At 51.4% G+C, this 12,965-nt stretch overlaps 1 protein-coding gene across 1 annotated transcript in view; it reads right to left on the reverse strand.

The window, feature by feature from the left end:
* The window catches only part of NUF2 (NUF2 component of NDC80 kinetochore complex), a 145,249-nt gene that overhangs the window by 81,609 nt on the left and 50,675 nt on the right, over positions 1-12,965 (reverse strand). Inside the window, exons 26-27 of the mRNA XM_083845765.1 lie at positions 11,458-11,614; positions 5,380-5,495 (exon numbers count right to left, since the gene is read on the reverse strand). The gene's annotated coding sequence lies outside the window, so the exon portion shown is untranslated. The remainder of the gene's footprint in view (positions 1-5,379; positions 5,496-11,457; positions 11,615-12,965) is intronic.

The raw sequence follows: 12,965 nt of genomic DNA on the forward strand, positions 1-12,965 counted from the left end.
AGCAGAAAGCATGTGCTGAACTGCCTTTACGTAGCCAACACTGAACAAAGCCTCAGCAGATAAAATAAATTATGTAAATTCCACCTGCAGTGGAAGCCCTGACCCAGACACCTGCCGGTGTAACAATTAGAGGATCTCTCCTGTCTCTTCAGCTGGCTTCAACATCTAAAAAGCCACCCTAACATCTATCATGACAGTGCTCTAGCGTAATTCTATCACCCGTGATAAGAGGGGCAGCTGACCACAGATTATTCTCCTCACACCGAAAATTGAGCATCTCATCACTTCTGGCCTTTATTTTGTTCTCCAGATAGTTCCTTGCCCTGTTCCCAGCAGGACCACAAAACAGTCTGCAAACTTTCCAGGAGCTGTGCTGAATGGTGTTTTTCCCATTTTACAGGCATGGAATTAGAGGCAAGTTTTCCTCTTTCACCAGCATAATCAGGCCTTCCAAGGCAAATTAAAAACTGAAAACGTCGTACTTTCAACACTAGAACAACTCAGGGTTGTTTCCCACTCAAATCAAGAGACACTTTGTTCCAGCAACTGCATTTACCCACTTGAAAAAGAATCTAAATTTTCATTTGGCCAATATCACAGCTTTTCCCCACCCACTCTCCAGATGTCAGGGTTGTTTGTAAAAGTTTCCACAGGTGATGAATTTCAGGCCAAAGGCTACGATCTGTTTTAAAATGTTCTTCTCAAAATTTGATCTGGGCAGCGGTATCAAAACGGTTCTGGAACAACAGAGGACCATAAAGCAATTATATGCCATGCAACAGGACAGCAGAAAGTGAGTGCATCCATCTCACCACAGCTGGCCTTTCTTCCTCCAGCAACCCGAGTCCAACAGACTGTGCAGATCCATTTCTCATCGTTGTGGAGGACACTACAGGTATTTCCGAGTCGGTTAATACTCGCTTTGTTATAACGTCTTATCCTGGCCAGAAGGGACATATCTAGTTATAAAGATGTGGCAGCCCTGCTTGCTTACCTACAAAAACACTCTACGCCCTCCAGCACGTCAAGGAGGGAGCAGAGGTGCTGCTGAGCTGCCCCCCACCTCGACACCCTGTCTGGTGCAGAAAGCAGTGGAGACCTTCAGCACGCGTACAGGAAAGCCACCCCTTTCTTTGCCTCAAAATGCTGAGCACGGAAGGGAGAGCAAGAGAACGGCATCGTTCACTCAGCACCTGATCCCTGCTGAACACAGCTGGCCATGGACAGTGACCTGGATACCTAAGTGGTTCTACATGCACCTGCAGCATCAAATTCTCCACTCTAATTTCTCTCAAGGGCTCTTGGGTTGTCCGTGAAATACATCTCCAGGCCTGTCCACATTGTGGTCCCCTCCTTTCCCCAACACCTGCCTTCAAAACATTGCCCCTCTTTGCTTCTGTATCGTTCCCCTGCAGTGCTGAGCTAACACTGTGCTTGCTTTCCAGCTAGAATCCAGTGTCCACAAGTGGATTCATCTCACCCAGCTCCCAGCACTCGCAGCAACGCACCTCCCCGTGGGCCCTCTGGATGGTCTCCAGGGGCCATCAGCAACATCCACCAACAGGTAAGCAGCCCTCCAAACAGCACTGCTGTAGGCTGAAGCAGGTTGTCTTCTGGCTATCCCTTGCAAGTCTTTTGGCCGTACCAGCACACGGACCATGCACAAAGCACAAAAACCCCCACACCACTCTGGGATGCGAGTCCCCTCGTAGGGCGAGTGACGTGAACGTGCTGTGCTTTGTCTGGAGGGGAGTAGGCGATGCTCAAGGACTCCTTTGTACTACCACACAGCATCACTGGAGAGCTTCCATCAGGTTCTCTCATCTTGCCAGGACGTCCAAGACAGATCCACAGTAACTGAATAATCAATTAATCCTTCTGTAGAGCTCCATTTACATAATGAAAACGCAGCCTCCCAATATACCACTATTTCTCAGTTGTCTAGACTAATATATCTGTCCTGTAGTTGGAGGGGGGAGACCTAACACAGCTTCTATTACGGGTGGCAGAGTTCCAGCTGAAGTCACGTGGTGGCCATAAAACTTCTATTGATTTCATGTAAGCATTTAACCCTAGCAGAGCGTGTATTCCTCCAACAGCCCACAGCGGACTCTGCATCCAGCAACCCAGGCTGAATTACAGTTGCACCTCACCTGGAGCTTGGGGAATCTCTTCCCTTTCTCTCTAGCTCTGACAGGCTTCACTGCGCACTTTGAAATACGGCAACAAGTTTGGATTGAAGTTCAATACCTGCAAGTTCTCAGACTGCAGAGGTGGGTCTTACCCTACAGACCACAACAAAAAACAAAACAACAAAGTCTTCTTCCAGACTGAAGACTGTGAGCAGCAGTGCTGAAAAAAAAACCTCTTTCTCCGCTCTACTCTGGGCACCGGTGGTATACTGCAAGCCAGTAGACAGCGGAGAGCGTGGAGTTGAATTAAAACCCTTACTCTTGCTCTTCCTTCAACTCTCGCCTCCATAAATAGGGTATGGAGAACAATCAGTGTCTCACAGCGGGGCCCATTCGCAGCCGCTGGCTCCCAGCCAGGCGAGGCTGGCTGCAGACGGGCGATCGGCAGAGGAGGCTGAGGTTCAGCTGCAGTCCTCGGTCCCGCCGCAGATTCCTGCGGGTCAACAGGACTTATCTCCGAGTCCACAAAGCCAGTGCAAGGCTCCCATCAAATCCCAGCCATTGGAAAGGGCACCGAATGCCTGGCCTGCACTGCCAACGGCACAGCTGGGGCACTGGAGATAAAGAGACAAAGCTTTGTCAGATGTTCTCCTGGGCAGGACCGTCTGTGTGCAGCGCGACAAGCCCTGAACCAGCACGCAAGGCTACAGCTTCAGTAGCAGCACTGGATCTGCATTTATACATTTCCATAAGAGCGTGCTTTAAGCGAGTGTGCTCTGCCCTCCTCTGCTTGCTACAGGTTGTCACTTCCAGAAGTCCAGGCAAATTCATGCATCTCGTCCGAGGGACTGCGTTGTGTTTTTCTGACGACAGCCACCTAACACGGACCCAATGACTTCTGGCCGTTGCCCTGACCAGGGCGCACACGCAAATCAGCCGCTAATTGCAGCAGCCTAACACTGCAGCTGGCTATAAGGACGCCAATGCCAAACCTCGGGGCTCCCCGCAACCAGCTGACAGCGATGCTGAGCACAACTTGTCCCCGTCCGAGCAAGCAACTGTTCAGTCAGCAAAGGCAGCTCCCCCAAGGCACTGTCCTGACCCAGCACCATTGTCAGAGGACACGAGGACTTGGGGGCACACATCCAGAGCACCAAAAGCATCCCAGACGTAAGCAGAGGCTGCAGCATGCTGAGAGCCACGAACTGCCACACTTAGGGCCGCAGGGGTTGGAGAGATGCTGTGGGGATGGGACAGCCACCAGGCCAACTAAGTGTCAGGAATGCATCCCTAAAGTCTTCTATCTCCTCCTGCCCAGCCAAGCACAGGGACAGAATTTGCTTTCTGTGCAAGCGGGTGTTTGCCTTGACGTTTGTAGGTCACTGGAGTCAAAAGGTTTGGGAAGGGGAAACTTCAAAATCCTTGAAAGCTCACAGTTCTGTTGCCAGGACTCCCTGGTCTCAAGCTTCCACGCTTCCTTCCAAGCCTCCCCATGCCCACCACACCGCCCTTCTCCCTTCTGTCATGGGGCAACTTCTCAGCTAACAGCCCTCTCTCTCCTCATCCCCTACCTGATCTTCCAAATGGAGTCCAAATGGTGCTTCCATGAAATAAAACGAGCACATCTCTGTTCTGGTCCATGGAAGCTCTAGGCTTGTTTCTTAAATGTCCTTTGAAGAATTGAGGCCTGTTGGGTTTTCACTATCCTCCTTGCTCCTCAAAAAGCGAATTCCAGTTTCTGCTAGCAAAGGTCCCTCTCTGAGCTCCAAGGAAACAGCGAAGTGCACAGTAAGTTAGGTTTCCAGAGCTAATTCCTTTAAGTTTCTTCAGAAGCACATCTAAGGGTGGCACATCTGGGTGTATACATGAGGGTGTGCCTCTCGTGGGTTTTGTGGATTTGTTTGCCAACTTCTCCCCAGAGTCACCTTCTTCGAGGAGCCACACCACAGTGTTAACAGAAGAGCAGGGACTCCCTGATTCCAGGGCTTCCCAAGGCTTCAACCATGAGAAGAGCCCTGGGCTACTGTGATGTTGCTCTCCACAAACAGGAGGACTAAGTGTCAGAGTTTTCCAGATATTAAGTGTTCCTCTGCATACTGTTGCCCAAGAATGACACAAAGCGAGTCCTTTAGATTTAGCAGCCCTGTATGCCCCAGACGTAAGTTTCGGCACAGATTCCAAAGCCTGGCCTGCTACTGCCTTCCTAGATAGCAGTCATGCTCCTCTGTGCTTCTTCTGTCAAGGCTTTCCTTGCTTTGCCCCTTTTGTCCTACATTTCCCCAGGGGGTTGTGGCAAGCACAAAGACAGCTCCCTCTCAGAGTGCTCAGAACGGCTGCCTTGCACAACAACTTTCTCTGCAGGTCTGGAGCTCTTGAGAACAGCCTACATCTGGTATGACGCGTGTTTGGAGTCGCCCCCAGCTCCCAAAGGACAGCCTGAGCCAAGCTTATGTTACCAGCACCAGAAGCATGTTCACCACTTCCTAAACATTGCATCAGAGCACACAGTGTCAGGAGCATTTGGAAATGCATCGAAGCTGCCTCTGCATATGTGTGTCAGAGGACACGCACGCAACCCGTCTGGAAGCTAGAAGAACGGCCATCTGCCTTCCATTGTAAACTGGTGACGGTCACAGATTCTCCCTGTCGCTTTGGCTACTGCACGCTGAGATGTGCCCAGCTCCACAGCGTGCTCCAGAGCCATCTCCTGGCTGAAAGGGTAACAGTCGTGGAGAAGAAGGAAAAAAAAAAAAACAACACTATCAAATCCAAACACCAACCCCCAAACCCCAGGCATTTGCTTTATGGCTGGGATGCCCCCTCCAAATCGTGTTTCAGCCTCCCTTCAGTTCAGGCAGAGACACCACCCTGGTCCCATTCCTAAACACAGCCCCAGATCCAGGCTGCTGTGGGAACCTTACTGCTGGAGAACGTTTTTCCTCAGCAGTGCTGTCCACCCTGCCACCCCGGCTTCAGTGCAGGTGTGTCTGATGCCTGTGTTCAACCTGAACTTTCAGCTAGAAAGCCAGTCACGGGCACGCAGTTGGATGCAGACGCTGCAGTGCATGTCCAGCACACCGTGCAGAGGCAGGGGAGGTGGTGGGCACCAAACAACGAAAAACATCAAGACTGAAGCTGAACCTTTGCACTCAGGCATGCAAAGGCCATCACTCACCCTTTGTGTCCCACCTGCATTGGCTCACAGGCAGCACAGACCCACCCTGCTCCCCCAGCTTAACATACTCACCTGCATCTGCCTCTTCTGCATCAATTTCCACTAGGGCTCTTCCTTTTCTGCAGAAGATCTGTGTCATTGCTTTATCAAGGTCTGCTCAGCAGGAATCACACTAGATATGCTCTCTTCTAGCACAGTAAAAAAAGAACAGGAGATAGTTATTCAGAAGTTAGGTCCCTTGGTTCACCATCACAGAGCAGGAATTTTCTCAGGCCGCATCAGGGCCAGACCCTGCTATTTGATTAGGCTTGTTTTCCAGCAAGGCTGTTGTGCAAAACATCCAGGCAGTTGTGCTGGCTTTGGGAGAGCAAAATGCAGCATATGAGAAGTGTCCTTGCAGAGCAGAAATTCGCCAGTCCTACCAACGGCAGGTGAAGACATTATGCCTAGATCCTTCCCTCTGATGGCCAGGTAATGCCCTTCCCACTGGATGCTCCTTTGCACAGCAAAGCGTACATCAGCTGGCTCTCAAAGAACAGACTGGAGACACAGGGGCCAATTAAAGCACAGATTTAAACCTATTTAAGCCAAGATTGTGCACACAAACTGGTAAAAGATCATATTGAACCCTTACAAAACATCTTCTTACAGTATTTAGGTCAGCCGTAATGAAAGGCTTTTCTGTTGAGTTCATAAGAACAGGCCCGGCCTCCAAGAACAGAAGATGGCAACCTTTTATCTCAGTGCCAGGGAGCTACAGGACACGGTACCATCAGCCCCGACCCCACATAGCCAGGAAGCCAAGCACCACATCTCTAAGCAAGGAATGGCACCCGTACCATGAGGCCACGTGCCCTGGGCTCATGGAGAAACAGGAGCGAGATGAGAGCCTGGTGGCTGAGCCACACGTTGAGGCCTCAGACGGTGGGGAGAGGAGAAAGGAGAAACCAGGAACACCTTCTGTTACTGAAATATGCCTGTATACTTTTATAGACATGCGTGCACACACACACAGGAGGTAACTACAGTATCTCGGCCTTTAAGAGCAAAGGCAGCTGACAGGAGGCGCAGGAACATGGCTAAAATCCCGGCCTACCTGCCGAGTCACGCCAGCAGGCTGCTGGTGCCTCAGCGCCACACGCCCGGTGTGGCCGACCACCTGAAGGGACCGGCCACGGTGCCCGTTCCCCACACTGCCCCACCGCCATCGTGGGCAGGGCCTTGTACCACATATAAAACACGCAGGAGACCTCAGCCGACCACGGCTACCCCATTCCTGAGAGGATCCTGCAAGCCTCAGAGGGCAAGGACTCTACAGACTGCCTCCTCACAGGCCTCCAGGAGACAGTCCCCGCTGTGCCTCACCACAGCGCTGTCCCCAGAGCCCTGTCACCGAGGCTCAGACCCACGGCCTGTCCCCTCCTTCCACCCAGCAAACCCATCCCTACAACCAAGGTGCGCTCCCCACGTGCAAGGGGTTAAATAAACCCGAGCAGCCTGCTTGATCCCCAGTGTGACACCAGACTGAGGGGACGACCACTGACCTCGAAGGCCCGCAGAGAAGAGGCAACGCACGGCTAAAACCCCCCAGCAGGGAAACCCAAGGAAGCCAGAAATCCGCCCACCACGTACTCTTCAAACAGGCAGAAATGTGCCAGACGAGCAACGTAGCCAAGAGTGACACCGGAGTCCTTATGATGTAAAATCTCTTCCCATGTTGCAGCATGTTGACCTGACAACATGCCATCAGAATTTTAAATTATGTATCTAAAAGCCCTTCTCCCTGTCAGCCAGCGTTTGAACCTGAAGCGAAGCCGGCAGCGGAGAAGAGCAGACAGGAGAGGTAATTACCCACGGTCTCCTCCAAGAGCTGACAGAAAGCAGGCCCCGTGCTGGAGATCCTGGCCTCATTATGGGCTCTCCTGGAGGCTGCAGCTGCTCCTCTCCGCGGTCAGACGTGAGTCACAGCGTTGCGGAGGAGAGAGCAGCGCTCCTGTGAGCTCATTAATGGCTGCAGGGCCCATCAGCCACAGCACAACCGCAGCCGCGCTGGTGTTTGAAGCCAGAGCCCCAGCTCTGCGCTCGAACTTCAGAGGAGGAGCAAAAGCCAGCCACCAAGTTGGCTTGCTCGATGCTGTGGCATTTCTAGTATAGGAAGGGGGCTCTCCAGAACCACTGTGAACTTCAGAGCTAACAGAAAGTGGTGGGGAAAACTCTGCCCCTTCCTCATGAATAGCAGCAAGACAGAAAATGTAGTAAGATTCTACATAGCTGCTGGGGAGCAGATTTAGAGACCATACCAACTTCTGCACCAGAAGCACTTCCTAGGGAGACAGACACTTCGTCCCAGGAGAGCTCCAAAAAAAGCCAGGGTGTCCCTGCAGCTGGCAAACCTGCAGCATCAGCGACTGGAGCCCCCTCCTCTGGCCCCCCAGCAGCCCCAGCTGGAGGCTCCTTCACGTGCTTCTCCAGCAGCCTCTCCTGGAGGTGACCTTTGCCCACCTGTGGATCCCAGGGGACAGGAAGGTAATTCCAGCTCTCACCGCCGCCTGAGCTGCTGCTGCCCGCCTCCCCAGCCATGCCTATGCTGCGAGGCCGTGCAAGCCCGTGATGGATGGCTGTCTGCGAGGGGCTGAGCCACTCAGCCCATTCGACGGAGAAATGACCAGCTGGACCTGAACTAGAGACCTGGAGAACAAAAGGTGATCTGTTCCAGCCACCTCACCCTCTTCCTGGCAAGGGACTGGCTCAGGGAAGTAAGTGGACTGAATAGCAAAGCAGCAGGGAGGGATGAAAGAATGGCCAAATCGTGCATGGGTGTAAGAAAGCCCTTTGCCCCTTCACTCCAGGGAAGAGACCTGAAGCATGTGAAGCCACCTGAATACCAAACCACAGAGATGCAGCGCTGATGGAAGACTTGCAATGCATAAAATTCCCTCGGTGCTAATTGCCCTTCTGGCTGGTGGCCCAGGCTGAGCTGTGACGGAGCGAGCGGCCGGGAATGCAGCACACCTCTCCGGGGAGCGGGACACCGCAGGCTGCAGCAAGCCCGGCTCTCCCCACGGAGCCAGGAATGAGCAGCCTTTGCCTCCAACAGGTAACTAACAGCTTCCTTTGGAAAAATACAGACCACCCAAAACCAAAACCTGCAGCAGCAGTTGTTGCGTCTCTAGCACGGCAAGCAGAGCTCAGTTTGCAGTGCTGGCACTGCCTGCCCTTGGATTCGGGGAGCGCGGGGCAGAGCCAGGCAGAGGGAAGATGTGTCAGACAGCCGCAGACAGAGGACAGGAGGGGAACGTGTATGCATTAAAAGGGTAATGTTGGCATATTATAAGCAGCAAGTTTAATGACAATCATAATGCTAGAGAGTTTTGGAAGGGACATATACCCCAGGGCTTCAACTGACCTTTGAAAGACAGTGAGAAGAAGGGAAGTGAGTCACCATCACTGCCACCTGCCCTACAGTTTCCTTCACCTTCCACTAAAACACCGGGCTGGAACCATCACAAACACCAGCCTGACTCAAATGGATCTTGGTTCAGCTCCTGCCATTCCTCTGTGCCTAACCAGTTAATGCAAATAATTTTCTAACAGGTTTTTTTTTTTTTTTTAAGTTTAATTTTATTTCAGAGCCATTTTCTGCCTCTCTCTCTCTCTTCTTCCCGATTCTCTGTCCCAGCCACGTTTCAATACAAGCCAAATTATACATCGCATTCTTACAAAAAAGTTTAAGAGTCACTTCACCCTCTGCTTCATCCCAAAACAGTCTGTGCATCTCAGGGGATAGCTGGGGAACGTGGCAGGGAGGATAGCTGCAAGCTTTTGGGTGGCTAATCGAAGCTCTGCTCAACCTGACTAAGCTCAAATCCTGTTCACAGTTGCAAGGCAATCTGGGCTCCGAGCGCTGATGCACAGATACATATGCCAAGCCACACAGTCCTCCCGGCACCCCTTCAGCTCTCATCACGCTCACGGCTGCACCGTGCACACTAACAGCTTTCCCACCGAGCTCAAGGGACCGAGATCAGACTTCAAATGCCTCCAAGAAAGCCTCGTATTTCTTTCCACCACATGTCCCACGAGGATCTGTTACACAGGCGGCTTGTTCTGCCCTCCCGGTTGGGGCTGTGCTCAAGGAGTCTTAAAATGGAGCATAAACTCCTGCCTCCTCCTCTGGAAGTACACATCCTCCTAGAGGGATCGGTGGGAAATTTCACACAGGGTTAGTTTTTATGCTTTGAATATTCTGCGAGGTTTGTGTTCAATTTCCCATCATAAAGTTTTAATGGGAACCCTTTGAAATTGCCAGCTTTTCTGATAAGTCTTCGAAGAGAAATTGTCTGTCTATGCAAAACGTGGTGAGGTGCATCCAGATTGTATCTGGGGCACTGTCTACAGTTTTTAGTCTAAGGAAGAAAACAAACCAGATATGCAAGTTTTAGCAAGATTTTTTAACCGTAATGTGTCAACGTTTCTGTCCCACGCTTGCAAGCCTGATAGCTGCAAAATCACCTTTATCAAACATACATAATCCAGGATTTTGGCTGTCTCCTGCGGTGGGAGGCGGGGAGCTGAGTGCACACAGTGCACGCAGCTGCCACCACCCAAAACCCACCTCCCTCACAGATCACCCAGCCCCCTCTCTCACTGCTAGAAACGCCGCTTCAAAAACTCTTGGAAACACCGAGAAATAAAAATCTTTGTTGAGTAAGTTCACTGTTATGCTACCTAACAGGCTGGAAAAGCAAACCCGTGTCTTCTCCCCAGTGACCTAAGCATCACCAGCCATGGAAGGAGGGTTACAGAGAGGCACTGGGTGGCTTTTCGGGAGGGGCTCTACCCACAGAATCTAGTCCTAGACAGGCAGGGTCTTTTGATAAAAGCACAGGTGAGGAAGGGAAGTGAGGGGAAAAAAGGAAGGAAAGAAGGGGGAAACAGGGAGGAAAAGGAGGGAACGAGAAACCTGGTTTGTTCAGGAAGGAAAAAGTAACTTCAGCTTTCCAATACATCAGCTCACCACAAATATTAAACGTGAAAAATATGGAAAAAAAATTGTAAGACACAATGAATTTTGTGAAATGGAAACAAATGTGACGATTCCTGCTCTCAGGTGGGATTTATAAGCCCCTGCACTGTATTTCCTGGATTTGGCCCTTCTTTTTGCATGCTAGAGGATACTAATATAGCTGCTCTACCAATCTGTCCCACACAGGACACCCCTTCCACCAGCCCACGCTCACTGAGCTGCATGGATGTGCCACAACAGATCTGAGCAGCGATGATGCAAGCTCACGAGGCCACAGCTGGACCGCAGCCTCGCTCCTACACCTTGCTCCCACCGGTACGGCATCAGCCTGAGCTAGGGATGGTGATTTTCTGGTCTCTGCCTGCCTGCTGACCCTGCTCAGTGTGCATTTCCCCCCTGGAGCAAGTCAGCCTTCAGCTGCGGGCAGCAGATCGGGGTGCATTTCACCCCAACCCTAAAACATCCCCGACACAGGCAGCGGGGGATGCCTTCACAGAGCGAAGCTGTTTTCCGAGAGAAGCTGGGTTTCTCTCTGCTTCCTCCCTTTCTTCACCAGACACACTTTATGCAAATCAAATCTCTCTTTTGCTGGCTCCCGCTGTGCTGCAGAGGGTTGGTGGAGGGGAGGAGAGGGGAAGGGGTGGGAAGGAGGGGGGAAGAGGATGGAGCCTTGTTCGCTATCAGCTGCTCAGAAGAGCAGAGCAGAGACAAGATTGATGATGCTCTCTGGATATAAGATCTCCTCCTTGTGAAAGGCTGCTTATGAGGCCTGATAGACTTGTCATCTCTTAATAAACATCGCTGATATGTCGGTGAGGAGAAAGCAGGAGCGAGGGGAGGACACACAGAAAGGCAGCTGACAATTTACTTAGAACGATGCTCTTCTCTCGCCTTGGCCCTCACGTGCAGCTCAGGTGGCCTCTTCCCAGCCAGGAATGTCCCCAGCCCAGCCTCACCAGTACGTCCCATCTCGGCAGAGCCCAAGGACAGGCTGCACCCAGCATCAGGGCACTGCCAGGGAAACAACCCTTTCCTTAGGAGCTTGGGGGCCATAGGGCCACCTGCCCTTTGTGTATACCCAGCCCTAAGCTTCCAAAAAGCCAGTGGATTTTCAAACAACTTACACAGTAGCTACAAGAGGGGGTCCCAGTGGGAATGGTGTACAGGAGAGGCGTTTCATCAGCACCTTGCAGCCTTCCAAAGCTGTTTCATTGCTGTTGTGCTCCTCTCTATAAATTGCTCTCCAAGTGTTTGTAAGTCGCTCTGCTCTTGCCCACAAGGCTGTAAATCAAAGAGACTTGCTTGTGATCAGGAGCCACATCCCTTGCTTTTGTTTAATCTCTGTAAAGCAGCAAGGAAATTTTTAATGCCTGGAGGGAGTATTTGCCCTACCCAGTTCCAACAATGACAATCACAGGTAGCAAAGTGACATTATCACCAGGAGCTTGCTTGGATACAGAACACCCACTTACGGTCACCCCCATCTAGCTACAGGCACACAGATTTTGCATGAACGCAGCCACATTTTCCTTGCATATCTGGCTCAGTTTTTATTTAATCAAGCTATGCATGGTTAAAAATGCTCCAGAGCATTAGCAGGTGCTTAGTGGTGCTGTGTAAGTGCAGAGCTAAGGAATAACGTGCTGTAAGCACAGCTAACGTAAGTGTTCATTGCTCCCTGTGGGGCTACGAGTGACTGCAAACCAGCTTCTCCACCCCAGGCTTACACATGCAAGAGGAAGCTCCCGCAGAGGCTGCAGAGACCACGTAGGAAGCACTCAGGGACAGAGGGCAGGTCCCCTGCAAGTCCCAGCTGCTCCCCCGCGAGGCTCAGACCTGCCCAGGGCCACAGGGACACTTGGGCAGCGCAGAGGACATCAGGCTCTCCTGCCCAGTGCACAAGGACAGCCAGGCAGCTTCGCTCCCGTGGGCAGCCCAGAATACTGTTTTTACTGTTCCTCTGTAAAATAATGCCACACTGTGATTTCTCCCAGTCTTACACCAATTCCGTCATTAGTTTACTCTAATACATCTTTACTGACTTGCCACAAGTGCTGAGACAAACTCCTTGAGTTACGAGGACTTATTTCTCCAGCACTGATACCTGGACTCTTAGAAAACCAAACCCTCTCGGGACTTGGATTAATATTTTTATGAAGACTCATTTGCCATATTTTCAGTACAACTTCTACGTTAGCAGGAACACGGAGCCATACTCAACACTTCACAAAAAGTTATGACAAGAGCAGACTTCCAAGGGCTAATTTCACCATCAATAAACGCCCCTGCTAAATGAGCACGGGAGTGCTCACGTCCCAGACGACTGCCTTGCAGAAGAAACAAATATATTTCTCCCTAACTGTTTTGCGTGTGACCTTTCTACCATATCTCCCAGGAGAGGTATGTCAGCCCTCCCTCCCGCCTGTAATTAGTGACCCACAATGAATAAGTTTCTCAAGGTTGGAGCCTACAGCTCAGAATAGACCTGAACGGCCTCAATTTGATTGGAAAGAAAAACAACCTCTGTTCGACTCCGAAAGGTTAAAGTTTAGCCCTGGCATTTCCTGCCCTCGGCAGTCCATAATAAACCAGTGTCCCCAGCGTCACCTTCTCAATCAAACGGGCACTTCAA

This window comes from Anser anser, assembly GCF_964211835.1.
Source record: "Anser anser genome assembly, chromosome: 8".
Classification (NCBI taxonomy): domain Eukaryota; kingdom Metazoa; phylum Chordata; class Aves; order Anseriformes; family Anatidae; genus Anser; species Anser anser.